This window comes from Neolamprologus brichardi, chromosome 7 (genome assembly GCF_056152115.1).
Source record: "Neolamprologus brichardi isolate AB-2024 chromosome 7, ASM5615211v1, whole genome shotgun sequence".
Taxonomy (NCBI): Eukaryota; Metazoa; Chordata; class Actinopteri; order Cichliformes; family Cichlidae; genus Neolamprologus; species Neolamprologus brichardi.
In genome coordinates this window covers 35,134,182-35,146,815 of record NC_142110.1, presented here as the reverse complement: position 1 = coordinate 35,146,815, position 12,634 = coordinate 35,134,182, and positions in this window count along the sequence as shown.

The window sequence follows — 12,634 nt, the reverse complement described above, 5'->3', positions numbered from 1 at the left end:
CACTTGTAAACTCACACTGCTGTGTGTTCTGCTCAATCAAAGACTGTGAGTTTGATTTCCACACTGTTAAACACACATACATTCATCAGTGTCACACTGATAATGGTGTTTCTTTTGTGTTGTTGTTGTTGTTTTTGGACGATGTTTCACTGCCTAAGCTTTGCTACTATGTATATAAGGCTAATTTACTTTATGGGGAGTGTTGACAGATGTAGTGAAAGCATGCACTCAGTTTGGAACTCATTGAACACACAGACACTCACTGGTTCGTGGTGATGTAAATATTTCCTGTCTCCTGCCTGAATGATATCCCTAAGGTTTTACAAGCATGTTAGCTTGAAGATGGGACAAGAGATGGTGGTCAGCAAGTGTTGACCTGCAACAAAAAAGGATGTCTGATGTCAGTAAATGTGAACCTGCTGTACATAGCTTGGTAAATGTAGTACTGTAGAAGGGCAGGAGGGCTTTGAATTTTTTTTATTTTTTCTTTTGCACCATATACATTTTCTCTTGTTTTATATCACAGACAGTCTCCAACTCGGGGACAGGCACACTTGTACATAAATTAATAAACCTCCGAACAAACCGGTCTTGGACTTTGTGCCTTATTGTTGGTTCTTTTCAAAAGCAGAGCAATGTATTGACCACAGAACAGTTTTCCAATCGTTTTAAATGAGCTTTGGCCCAGGGCAAATGGCAGTGTTTCCAGACCTATTCACATCTGGCTTCTTCTTCAAATGTTAGAGCTTTAACCTGAATTTGTAGATAGATCTAGATACAAACTTTTCATAGACATTGATTTCTGGAAGTGTTCCTTCCAGTGTTCTACAGGTTATGCACATCCAATACTCAGAATCCATCATCATTCCTAGCATTAAAAGTGTAAGAGGTTTGAAATTTTCTAGTGACAGAGTCAGAGTTGGAAATTTTCTTTAAATTTGTCAGTCGAGTTTCACTTTAGTCATGTGTATGGTAGAGCTAGTCTATAGAGCTTCATCAGGACGTAGTAGATTTCACTGTTCTACAATTCTCATGTCAGAAGAAGCTTTTATGTTGTTCTTTGATGGTCAGTGTACGTTCACAATTATTTTAATTTTGTTGACACAGACAAAAGCAGAAATTTTCTCAATGTATATTTTGCAAAAATGGAAGTTTTTTTTTTCTTCCAATTTTTGTTTTTTGATTAATTCTATCAAGCCATCAAACCCAGCAAGATTTAGATAGCTTGGTTTGTGTGTAGCTGACTGAGAATAATGAATCTATTTAGAAAATAATTGTACTTTTTAATAGTGAGAACGTAGTGATGGATGTTTACTGATTTATCAGTGACATCCATTTACTCAAAAAAATACTGATTAGTGGATGACTGGAATGTATAGTTTATGATTGTAATTTACAAAATATAACCAGAGGTGATGTGATGCTTGTGTGATTTTTTTTAACAGGACCCTACAGTAGGATGAGTACCCTAAGTTCACCAACCTTTTGATGGCTAGGTGTGCAGTTCCTGCTTTAAATGCATTCACTTTTTAGATTCAGAAAGTTAAATCAAGAGGCAAGAAATGTTTGCGCACACTTATGGACTTAAATCAATAGTGTCTTGATGTATGCTCAATCATCCAGGTAAGGAAATTTTAAAAAGTTGATTCTGTTCATCAAGTCTTATCTTTTTTAGTGGGAGAAACATTTTGTCACTCATCCAAAAAAGGTACATAAGATGAATAGAATCAACTTTTGCCGGTTAAAATAATAGTGTCACTGTCCTCTGCTAAGACTGGAGATAATGCTAGCTAGTTCAGCTGGGTAATATTTTCTTAGAACAGCAGGGCTACATGCGGTGATGCTAGAATTAGCCATGGTATCAAACTACCTTCAACAGGTGGTCAAGCTGAGTCCACAGGCGCACTACGTTTCCCTGGAGAGCTCCTTCATTCTTCATATATCCATGTCGGGCAAGAGTGTAAAGCCCGCAGCTGAATGGCCTTTGTTCAAGCACACACGCTTTTCGGCAGTGCACAGCTGTGTAGAAAAATCCAGGCAGGCTAATCTGAAAAGCTAATCCGCGAGTTTACAGGAAAGGGAAATGGATTTTCAAATGAGAGGCACAAATCGCCATTTTAAATGTCAGAAATAAATCTTTTTTTTTTTATCCATTTAAATTGTGTTTTAAAAATGATTTTGAAAATCTGTGTTTTAATTTAGAATTCGAAAATAGTTTTTCAAATGCGGTTTATATTGAGAATTTAATTTTTTGTGATTTGAAGTATTTATTAATAGTAATAATAAGGTTTAAAATTTTCATTTAAAACGTTTTTTTTATTTTAAATTAACTTGTTAAATAATAAATTACTTTAGTGTTGTTTGAATGTTTGAATAAATAAAATAATTTTAAAACATGAAATCGTAAATGAACTTAGAAATGCATCATGTATTGTACAATTCATTATTCAAGCACAGAATTCAATGTAACTGTCTGGAGGAGTTATAGCTGCTTCGTTTATTGTCATCTTAAATATATTAAAAAGTCTCTTTTCACATGAGTCAGATAACTCCCCAGAAATGAAGCCAAAATGTCTCTACTGCCCCCTTGTGTCTGGCTGCAGTACTGGCGTCAGACTAAAATAAAAAATAACTAATTTTGTAAAGTTCGTTTAGCTCATCTGTGCAGGTTAATTAATTTATCCTGAGAAAAACCATTACTGTACGTTTATTATGAGTATTATACTGTAAGAGCAACAGGCTGGACTCTACAGCTCCTGTGCAGAGCTGATTATTAAATATGTGCAAACAGCAGCACGTTTTCTGTCTCTTGCCACATCTGTAAAGACAGTAACACCAAAGTTTAAAAAAGGTTGCACTGCAGTAGCACCTCATAACTCATTCACTATCGATTAAATGGTAAATGGCCTGTATTTGTATAGCGCTTTGCTAGTCCCTAAGGACCAGTACATAAATAGCTTTTGCTATTTATGGCCATTTGGCTATGGCCATTTGGCAGCTTAAGTTAAAATTTGTTTAATTTTTCCACTGATTAACTTTTAGTACTGACTCTGTGTATTTATTTTACTGAATTAGTTTCAGTTAAAAAAACAGTCTGAATTAATCTTAATGAGGTATTGTTCACAGCGTTAGATGTCCGGTAGTGCTTACAGCTTACATCCTTTGAGAAAAATAATTGAAAGCGTTAATATTTGTTGTCCAATTCTCAAGCAGCAGCTCAAACACCAGTTATAATACCTCTGCATGTTGCTGTCTACTATGCAGCAGAAGACTGAACCGGGCCTGAAACCTGCTCCATCATCTCATCTTTGCAGTTCATCATGCAAAAAGCACCAACAGGTCAAAGGTAAATATAGTATATAAGGTTTTGCACATTGTAAATAAACAGCTCATATGTCAGCAGAAATGTAGAACTAAAAAAAATGTGAGTGTGTGAGGACAGGGAGGATCAGCTTTATTTCAGATTTGAGGGATAAACTTTATATTTCAGTTTGTGATGGTTCTGTTCCCTTTGTGAATGCAGGAGCTGCCCTCAGATTCAGACCTCAGCTCCACCCAGTGACAGCAGACCGATCATCCAACATTTTCACATGTTAAAATTAACTGATGAAAACAGTACAAAAGTTAAAGTATCACATGTGCTGTCAGTGAAAGCTTCAGCTGTTTAATTGATAAAGTTAAAGACAAAAAGTCAAAGGTATCATCCATTTAACTGGTGTCACTATATATCAGCATTAACAGTACCACAATTTAGTGGTTCAGAAAGCCACTGATCTCAGACCTGCAGAGCTTCGGTTTTAAAAACTGAATGTACTCAGCTGCATGAAGAGGACATGAGATTTTCTCTGACACAATAGACCCTGAAAAGAAAATGCTAACTTCCTGTTTTAAGACCAGATGTAGAGTTGTACATTTCCGGTAGGGTTTTTTTTGCAGTCAATCGCTACTGCGAAGATGGACTCCAAAATCATGTCCAAAACACGAAAATGGAAGAATCACGTTAAGTTACAAAGAGTAGTAGGTGGGAACACTTACCATTACTGTGTCATAAAAAATCGAATGATCAATTTTGACGTCTGAAGAGTGTAGATCGATTGGTTGTTTACATCACTTAACACAAGCATAACTTTAATTACAAAATCAGAAGACACATCATCCACATTCAGAAGCACATCTCTGTATAGTGACAGTTCTCTAGCATATCGAGACTATCTCTCCACACCGTTACATATTCCATGTGTACGGGGTACGACCCCCCCCCTTGGTCGTGGCGTGTGGATATTTCTTTAAGACACTCTGGCATGCCCGGCTACGCCCCACAGCTTACGTATAAAACAGCTGTGCAGACGTGACACCGGTGATCGTTGATCTCCACTTGTTGTGTGTGTGTGCGAAAGAGTGCTTACCTTGAGAGTACTGTGTGTGTGCGTCTATTGGAGCGTGCTTCGGCATCCTCCGTGGGCGATGTATTTCTCCCTTCTAGGTCCCCTGGTAGTAGTGATGGGCAGATGAAGCTTCATGAAGCACTGAAGCTTTTCATCCAATTGGTTCACCCCAGCGCAAAGCGTCTTGAAGCTTCATTTGCTCTAGTAGGACACCTACTGGACGTAAAAATGTTAGTTGGCATGAATTTGAAGAGTGTGACCTTTTGCACACAGCCTGTAAATGTCAACAACAAAAGGAGTGTGTAAAACATGTATATTGTAGTGATGGCAGTATACTGTGTATATTTATACTGGCAGTATGGAAAATGATTATTTGGAAATGCTTAAAATGGAAATGATCATTTACTGTGAGGTGAGGTGTGGTTGGGGTGTGGACAGTGGTTGTGCTTTTGTAATGTTGAGTTATGGACAGCTACAGACTGAGGCTCAGTCATGCCCACATTTTATTCTGTAAAAAAATACATTTTCACTGCTTTTATGGCCTTTTTAGTGGGGAGAACATAGCTAGGATTTAATGATTTAACAAATCTTTTAAATCCTTTGTCCTCCACAATGCTAAATGGCTGGGAGTCCTCAATCACCATGCTAAACAGGTTTTCATCTATTTGAGAGAGAGAGATAGCCTTTATTTGTCAGTTGGAGGTCTTTTGCCCACAACCGAGATGACAGACCTTGCCGACCGTACATACAATACACAAACATCACATTGGGGAGACAGGTCAGGCTAGGTAGCGAGGAAAAAAAACATCAAAATGTGTAACACAGAAGGATAATACAGGAATGCACAGATATCAACACTAGTGATGGGTCGTTCGCGAACGAAATGGCTCTTAGAGCCGACTCTTTGAAGTGAACGATGCGAGCCGGCTCCTTATTGGGAGCCGTGAGGTTTTTTTTTTTCTTTCTCTCACCCTCTCTCTCGCCCTTTTTTCTGCTAAACTCCGCACGCGCGGCCTGTACTTTGCGCTGGGCAGAGGGGGGAGGGGCGTTAGTTACACTTGCAGTAGCACAGGAACAGAGCCAGAGAGAAAGAGAGTGAGGGACAACAACGTCACATTAGAAAGGTATAGTAATCACGTCACAATTTGACTCTTTTAACCACTAAATTTGTTGTTTCATCACTGGTTTGTGATTTACCAGTGTCTTTCTTTTTGAAGTCAAGTTGTCCTGCAACCCAGAGAGTTTATTTGTTAGTAGTGGATAAACTTTATCTTTTAACATCAGGTGTATGTTAAGTTTAGCTGCTTTAAGCTTGCTGGAAAATCTTCACGTGTTCATGAATGTAAGCTGTTTCTTCATTGCGTGTGTGTGCGTTTTTGGGTGGGTTATTTTAACTTTTTTTTTTCTCCAACAAGGCATTTCTCTAATTGTGTGTGTTTTTAATTTTGTTTCCCAAATTTTGATCTCCCACCTTAAATAACAGCATTCCATGTCTTCAGCCAGGAATTAGAGCTTGCTTGTGAGATTCAGGGACACATGGTGCCAAAAACAATTCAGTGAAAAACTTGCCTGAAAATTTCCAGTGATGGTAGCCGATAACTGGAGGAGAAGATGTCCTTTAAGCTTCTTTTTCATGTAGGGACAAAGTGAGAGGTCAAGCTGTAAAATTTTAAGCCAGAGCTTGGCCTGTGTGTCGTCCCAATTTTGTTAATCTATCCTTTTGCTGCTGTACTCAGGTCTCCAGGTTGAGAGAAATCCACCTGTATTAAGAGACTAAAACATTCATTTACTATTTTTCTTACAACATCCATTTGGTTCATCTGCCTAAATTTTACTCTCTCTCTCTCTTGGTGCATAGTTCACACAGTCAGGCAGTTGCCTTTTATGGGCATGCAAGTTTCCGGTCACTTACCCCCAGCAGCTGCGAAGCCGTCTCTCCCATATCAAAACCCAGCCAAACATCAAACATTCACCGTAGTCATTCAAAACTTTATTTGTAATATTATAATCAGCAAAATCAGCGTTTTAATTACAGGCATGTATCATTGTTTGCAAATCATACGTATATAAAACTCAATAACACGCTAAACAGGAAGTCCTCTGTGGGCTTCACAGCAGCCACCTCATTTGCATGTTCACACAAAATAGCTCGCAGCGCTGCAGCGCACTGTCGTCACACACACAGCCTCGTTTCACACTCAACTCTCTATTATTTTACAAAGACGTCTTATATTTACAATCACTCTCAGGCCTGAAAGTTTTAGCGCCTACACAATTTTGACAAATTTAAGTTAACGGGTCCAACCGAAGAAAGTCCAACTTTTTTGTAATCAATTAACCAGTATCAGACTCTAACTGTATCTGGCCTCATCTCTAAAATCCCTAACTCAATTTACAGTGCCCAAAAAAGCGCAGATACCGTTCAACACGGTAAGGAGACTCTAACTCCTAGTTATTCTGGAGTGCCCCAAGCTCCACAGTGACCAACTGACTATCCCTCCAAGAGGACAAGGCCTAGGCGTCCCTGGCCTTGGCAAGCGTTACCTCTGAGCACTGCGCCTCCTAGTGGACTCTAACCACCATTCTCACAAAATTTATAATACTTTTAAACAACAGACAACACCCAAAAAACAAGAGTATGACTGAGGCAGATGCAACGTTATGGACATTGGAGACTCTAACTCGCAACATGACCAACACAGATGCAATCCTTAGACCAATGGAGACTCTAACTCACAAAATGACCAATTCCCTATCAAACTACCTGAGACTCTAACTCAGTATTTTTACCTTTACCTGAGACTCTAACGCAGTATTATTACCTTTACCTGAGACTCTAACTCAGTATTTTTACTTTTACCTGAGACTCTAACTCAGTATTTTTACCTTTACCTGAGACTCTAACTCAGTATTTTTACTTTTACCTGAGACTCTAACTCAGTATTTTTACCTTTAAGCTTATTTCAAGTTTCAAAACTCATGAGATTTTTCATCAAAATCAAAACAGGCCTTCACCAGTAATTTCAGTGAGTAGACTTTTAATTTATACAGTCCAATTTGGCACAGTTTGGATTTACATTCAAGAGGTTGTGCCTCACCTTTAAATGTGCCGGCTTGCCCACTCACGTCAGACCACTGGCTCGTGCCTGCCCGTTCAACCACCTCGGACCGTCCAAACCTCCAAAACTTCCATCCCAATACCACAGGACGAGCCCCCAAAACTGTTACGGATTCAAATATTGGGGATGGATACAGGAGGAAAACCCAAAATAACCACACTGGTCCGGCCGGGTCAAGTCAAACGATGATTTAATGAACACACGCGTGGGAGATAGACACCATACAGCAGACAGCATCAGATCTCAAAATGGTGGAGCCTTGATCAAACTCTTATAGCCTCTAGTGGCCCCCACCTAATCATAAAAGCCTAAACATTTACATTCTTTCTCACACAGCGCCTAAGCTACGACCTTGGCTCCCTGTTTATCTGCTCCTGATGAGATGGGGCAGTATGCTCTGTTCTCTTCTAATCAGACAAATAAGGCGATGACTTTCTGTGAACAATATTTTCTTCTAACTCAGCAGTATAATGCATCACAAAACAATATCATTCATTCACAATAAATCAGCAGTCTAATGTAATGCAAATCAGTTTACCAAATGTAATAGTTATCACCTTCTTCTAATTCAGGAGCATAATGCAAACTAAAACTACATAATAATTCACAATCTTTAATTAGGGGTATAACATGGCATAAAATAATATCATAATCCCACATAATCATCCACTATTTTCAGTTGCAGATGATAAAGGATTCAGAAATCATGCAGGCCCATATGACAGAGAATGTGCATCTTCTTTTTGTTTTAATATTTTAATTTATATTTAATTGTGTTGTGGTTTGCAGTGTTTTGTGTTGTTTCACGTTAAATTTGTTTAAAAGGAAAAAGCTGAAAATTTAAATAGTTAAAAGTCTAAAATGTAAATAGTTGTTCTTTGTATTATATGATTTATTTATTACATTTTATGTGGAGTGAATAAATAAAGTATATTTATGGTGGCCCTTAGAGAAAAAGCACGTACAAACTCCAAAACACGTACAAACTCCTAAGCATGTACAAACTCCAAAACGCATAAAAACTCAGACGCACTTACAAACCCCGAAGCATGTACAAACTCCAAAACACGTAAAAACTAAGAAGCACTTACAAAAGACAACAGAAGTGCTCCAGGATGCTAGGGCGCAGTGTTGAGCTTTTGTTACCTAGTGGCTACACAAGCCAGGAAGTATCAACAACCGGATTTGGTGTGTGGTAGTAACAGGTAAATTAATTTTTTTTTTTAATTATTTGAATAAATATGAGTGCTTGTCTATAAATACACAAACAATACACACATGCTTTCAATTGTGTAATTTAAGTGATCTGGGTAGCTCTGTTTTGGAAGTTCAGTAAACGCTAGAAATGTGTTTTGGAGTTTGTACGTGCTTTTTGGAGTTTGTATATGCTTTAGAGTGTGTACGTGCTTTGTCTCTAGGGGCCATATATAAACATATATAAATAAAACCACTTTTTTTTACATTAGTAATTCCTTTTCTGCATAATTTTATATTATTGTTAATGATTAAATAATTAAAGCAACAAAACAACCTGAAGAGCCGGTTCAGAGCCGAAAGAGCCGGCTCTTTTTAGTGAGCCGAGCCGAAAGAGCCGGATCTCTAAAAAGAACCGGAAATCCCATCACTACTGGTGTCGGCACATAAGGACGCTGTCATAGCCTGTCAGCGACGTTGATTGGCTGCGTATACGAACGTGAATCACAATATTGGCTGGACTATGGTATAAGGTGGGATCGTTCTAATCCCATACGGGAGCAGCCAGTCACTTACTGACTAACACTGCAAAACAGAATTGTTAAAGTATTAATTTTAATTTCAATTCAGGTTGGATTTTTTTGTGCGCAACGCAGATTTTCTGTGTGCAAAGACCGTGCCAGCAGTGCGCAATTGCGCACGTGCGCAGCTTAGAGGGAACATTGGCGACTATTAATGTGACTTCTGTTACACCAAAATGTATTGCAAACCATGTTTAAAGACTTCAGGAAGTTTTGGATGTGGTTTTTCTCTGACTGATTGGAGCAGAATTCACATATATTAATCATGCAGTATCGTCACAGCAACATCATCAGCTGTAATAATTGCCAAAAAATAGTTAGTAGTTCTCATCCTTTGCTCCTTCTCTTATTCAGTCCAAGAACTCTCTTAATCTTAATCAGCCACATTCTTTCCATGGCAGGTAACAAAAAAAGCTGATTTACTGGAATTAAATTAGCCTGATCAGAGTTTTTTTTTAAATTACTTTTACAACTGTGTGTCTACGCTCCACCTCAGCCCTGCATTGTGTCTTTGTATTCTTTTGTTATTGCAAGAAAGACCCTGCATCTTAAATTGACTGCAGACAGCTTACTGTTTAATTAAGACAGTTGCCATGGTAATTGTCATCTTGCATTGAGGAAAATGCAATGTGGGAAAAATGCCAAATCAGGAATTTTTGACTGCAAAGAGGAAGTTAACACAGGGAGTTGCTGTCATTATATCATATCAGTTTGAACTGCTATTCATTGTTTTTAGCAGCCAGGTGCTGATTCCTGTTAAGTATTAATGGGTGTGTGTGTGTGCAAGTGCAAGTGCAAACTAGCCTCAGTGATTATACAGATCTCTGTGTACACATGTGTGTTTAGAGTCAGTCCAGACGTTGGCTATGACATAAGTGAAGGGGAATGCTTTATATTTCCCTCCCCCGCTTGTTCTCCACTGTCTGTTTTACTTCGATGTCTGACAGTAGAGAGAGGTCAAAAGTCAAGTTTTTTTTTCCTTTCTAGTGTAGAGATACAAACACATTAAAACACACATCTTTCTTTTGTCTTTCTTATATTCTCTCACTCTCATTTACACTCATTCAGATACATCACAGACCAGAGTATCAGCAAAGCAAGAGAGTCAAGCAGAAGCTATTTTCCTTACACAGACAGAGCGACTCAGACATAGCCTCTCATGACCTTTTTTTTCACCGTTAGCCCTCTTTCCAGCAGAATGTGCACAGTCATTCAACTCTCTTTTGCTATTTGAATAGAAACTAGGGCAGCTCAAATCAGAACACTCAGACCAGAGGGAATGTTGGGATTTTGAAATGAGTTTAATTCTCCAACATTGCTTTTTTTGAACACAAGGGTCTGATTAAACCCGTTCGGAACTCGGCGTTGTTTATAGTAGAATCTAAGGTTTCTCTTCTTTTTTACATTATTACAAAAGCATCCAAACATAACTGAATCAACATCTCTCTTGGTATTTTCCTGTGCTGAGATCAAGATCATAGATTGCCTCATAGCTTGCAGGAGTCCTTCAGCAAGGATTGTTAGAGTTCTTTTTACTAATTTACTCTTCAGTGTAAAAAAGGAATTAATTTCAAAATGTTCTCTCAGGAAAAGGAAAGAAAAATACAAAGTCGGAGCAGAAGACTGGCACTGTGGGGAAGGGAGCAAGTAAGAAAATCACTAAGATCATTGGACTTGGAAAGAAGAAGCCCTCCACAGATGAACAGACATCATCAGCTGAAGAAGACGTACCTACATGTGGTGAGAGAGAGAGACGCAATAATCCTGACATGGTAGAAGTATGGCTTTTATATGGATCTTGATTGATTGACCGGTCTATAAATGCATTTATGTCCCAATGAATCTTTGGAATTTTGGTTAATTAAGAAAATGTTTCAAAGTAATGCCAGAGGCGTTTCAGAATGGCTGCTGAGTGGTGCAACTCACTTCTAGGAAGTTTTTTCTTAAGATTGCTATGTTAGGGTCCTGAAAGTAAACAGTTCAGACAGGTTGCTTTGATTTCCTTATGCTTTCAGATGTATTATAAAACAACGATTCTAAAAGTTTTTTTAAAAAATTCATTTAGAAGTGCATGTTTCTGGACATCCTGTTTTTGTTGTGTTTCTTGGCATTTTTAGATTAGTAGGATAGTGTAACCCCACCGTCTTGTGTTCTTTCTTACATCTTTCTCCATCTCAAAGTGAAGTTATCTCTCATTTTTTCTCTGCCTGGGAAATATAGCAGTTGTACCTTTAGCTACCAAACACAATGTGTGACAAACTGCCCAGAAACAGTTTGTGTGTTTGCTGATATTTGTTGAGTAGCTAGTAGCACTAGCTAGATGCTGAAGTACCCATGTACTCAAGGGTCCATGCTAACCCCATTGTGTGCAATAAGGACCAGTGATGGACAAACAAATAGAAATGCCTTTTATGTCTTATTATTTCCTTCATTTAGGCTCAAATAGGTACGACTAAAATGTCTCCCAACTAGACAGGCCTGTAAAAATATTGTCACTGTAACGGCTTCTTTCAGATGGTATCCTCTTGACTGTGTTTGCTCTGACAGGCTACCTGAATGTTCTCTCTAATAACCGCTGGAGGGAGCGCTGATGCCGCCTCAAGGACAACCAGCTGCTCCTTCACAAGGACCGGGATGACCTGAAGAGCCACATAGCCTCACTGCCCCTCCGAGGCTGTGAGGTCAGCCCCGGCCTTGATCACAAACACCCCTTTGCCTTCCGCCTCCTTCGTAACAGCCAAGAAGTGGCCGTACTGGAGGTGAGTTTGATTACATACTTGAGAGATTTTCATAGAAAAAAAACTTTGTTGAGGGAATTAGAAATGCCTCAAACACCACTAAATCACACTTAAGCTGGTGCAGGAAAATATTGCTCCTTATTTTTTATCTTCCTCTCGAGTGCTCCATATCTCCTCCACCCACAGTGATTTTTGTGTTTAATGTTGTTGGTCTTCACAAACTTCCTCCATTTGCCATCCAGTTTGTTTTGATTCTATTTCCTCACATAGTCTGCACGCTATCCTTAAACAATCCAATTATTATTATCTTCATTTAAACAGATAATAATAACAAGGAATTTAAAGTTTATAAGGATCCTCTTCTTGTTTTGGCTGGTCGTTTTAGGGGATCATTTGCCTCCATCTCACCCTGTTTCTACTGTCCTCCTTCACTAAATCATAAACCTTCTCTCTTTTTAAACATTTAACTCTTCACAGACACTGGCGGGATTGCATATTCATAACACATGAATCTTTTTCTCTCTGGTTAATACCTGGAAGAACTCTTAAAGAATTAGTGCTTAATGTGTTTTATTTCTTATTTCATTAGCTCACAATGACTCATATGTTGAAACGTA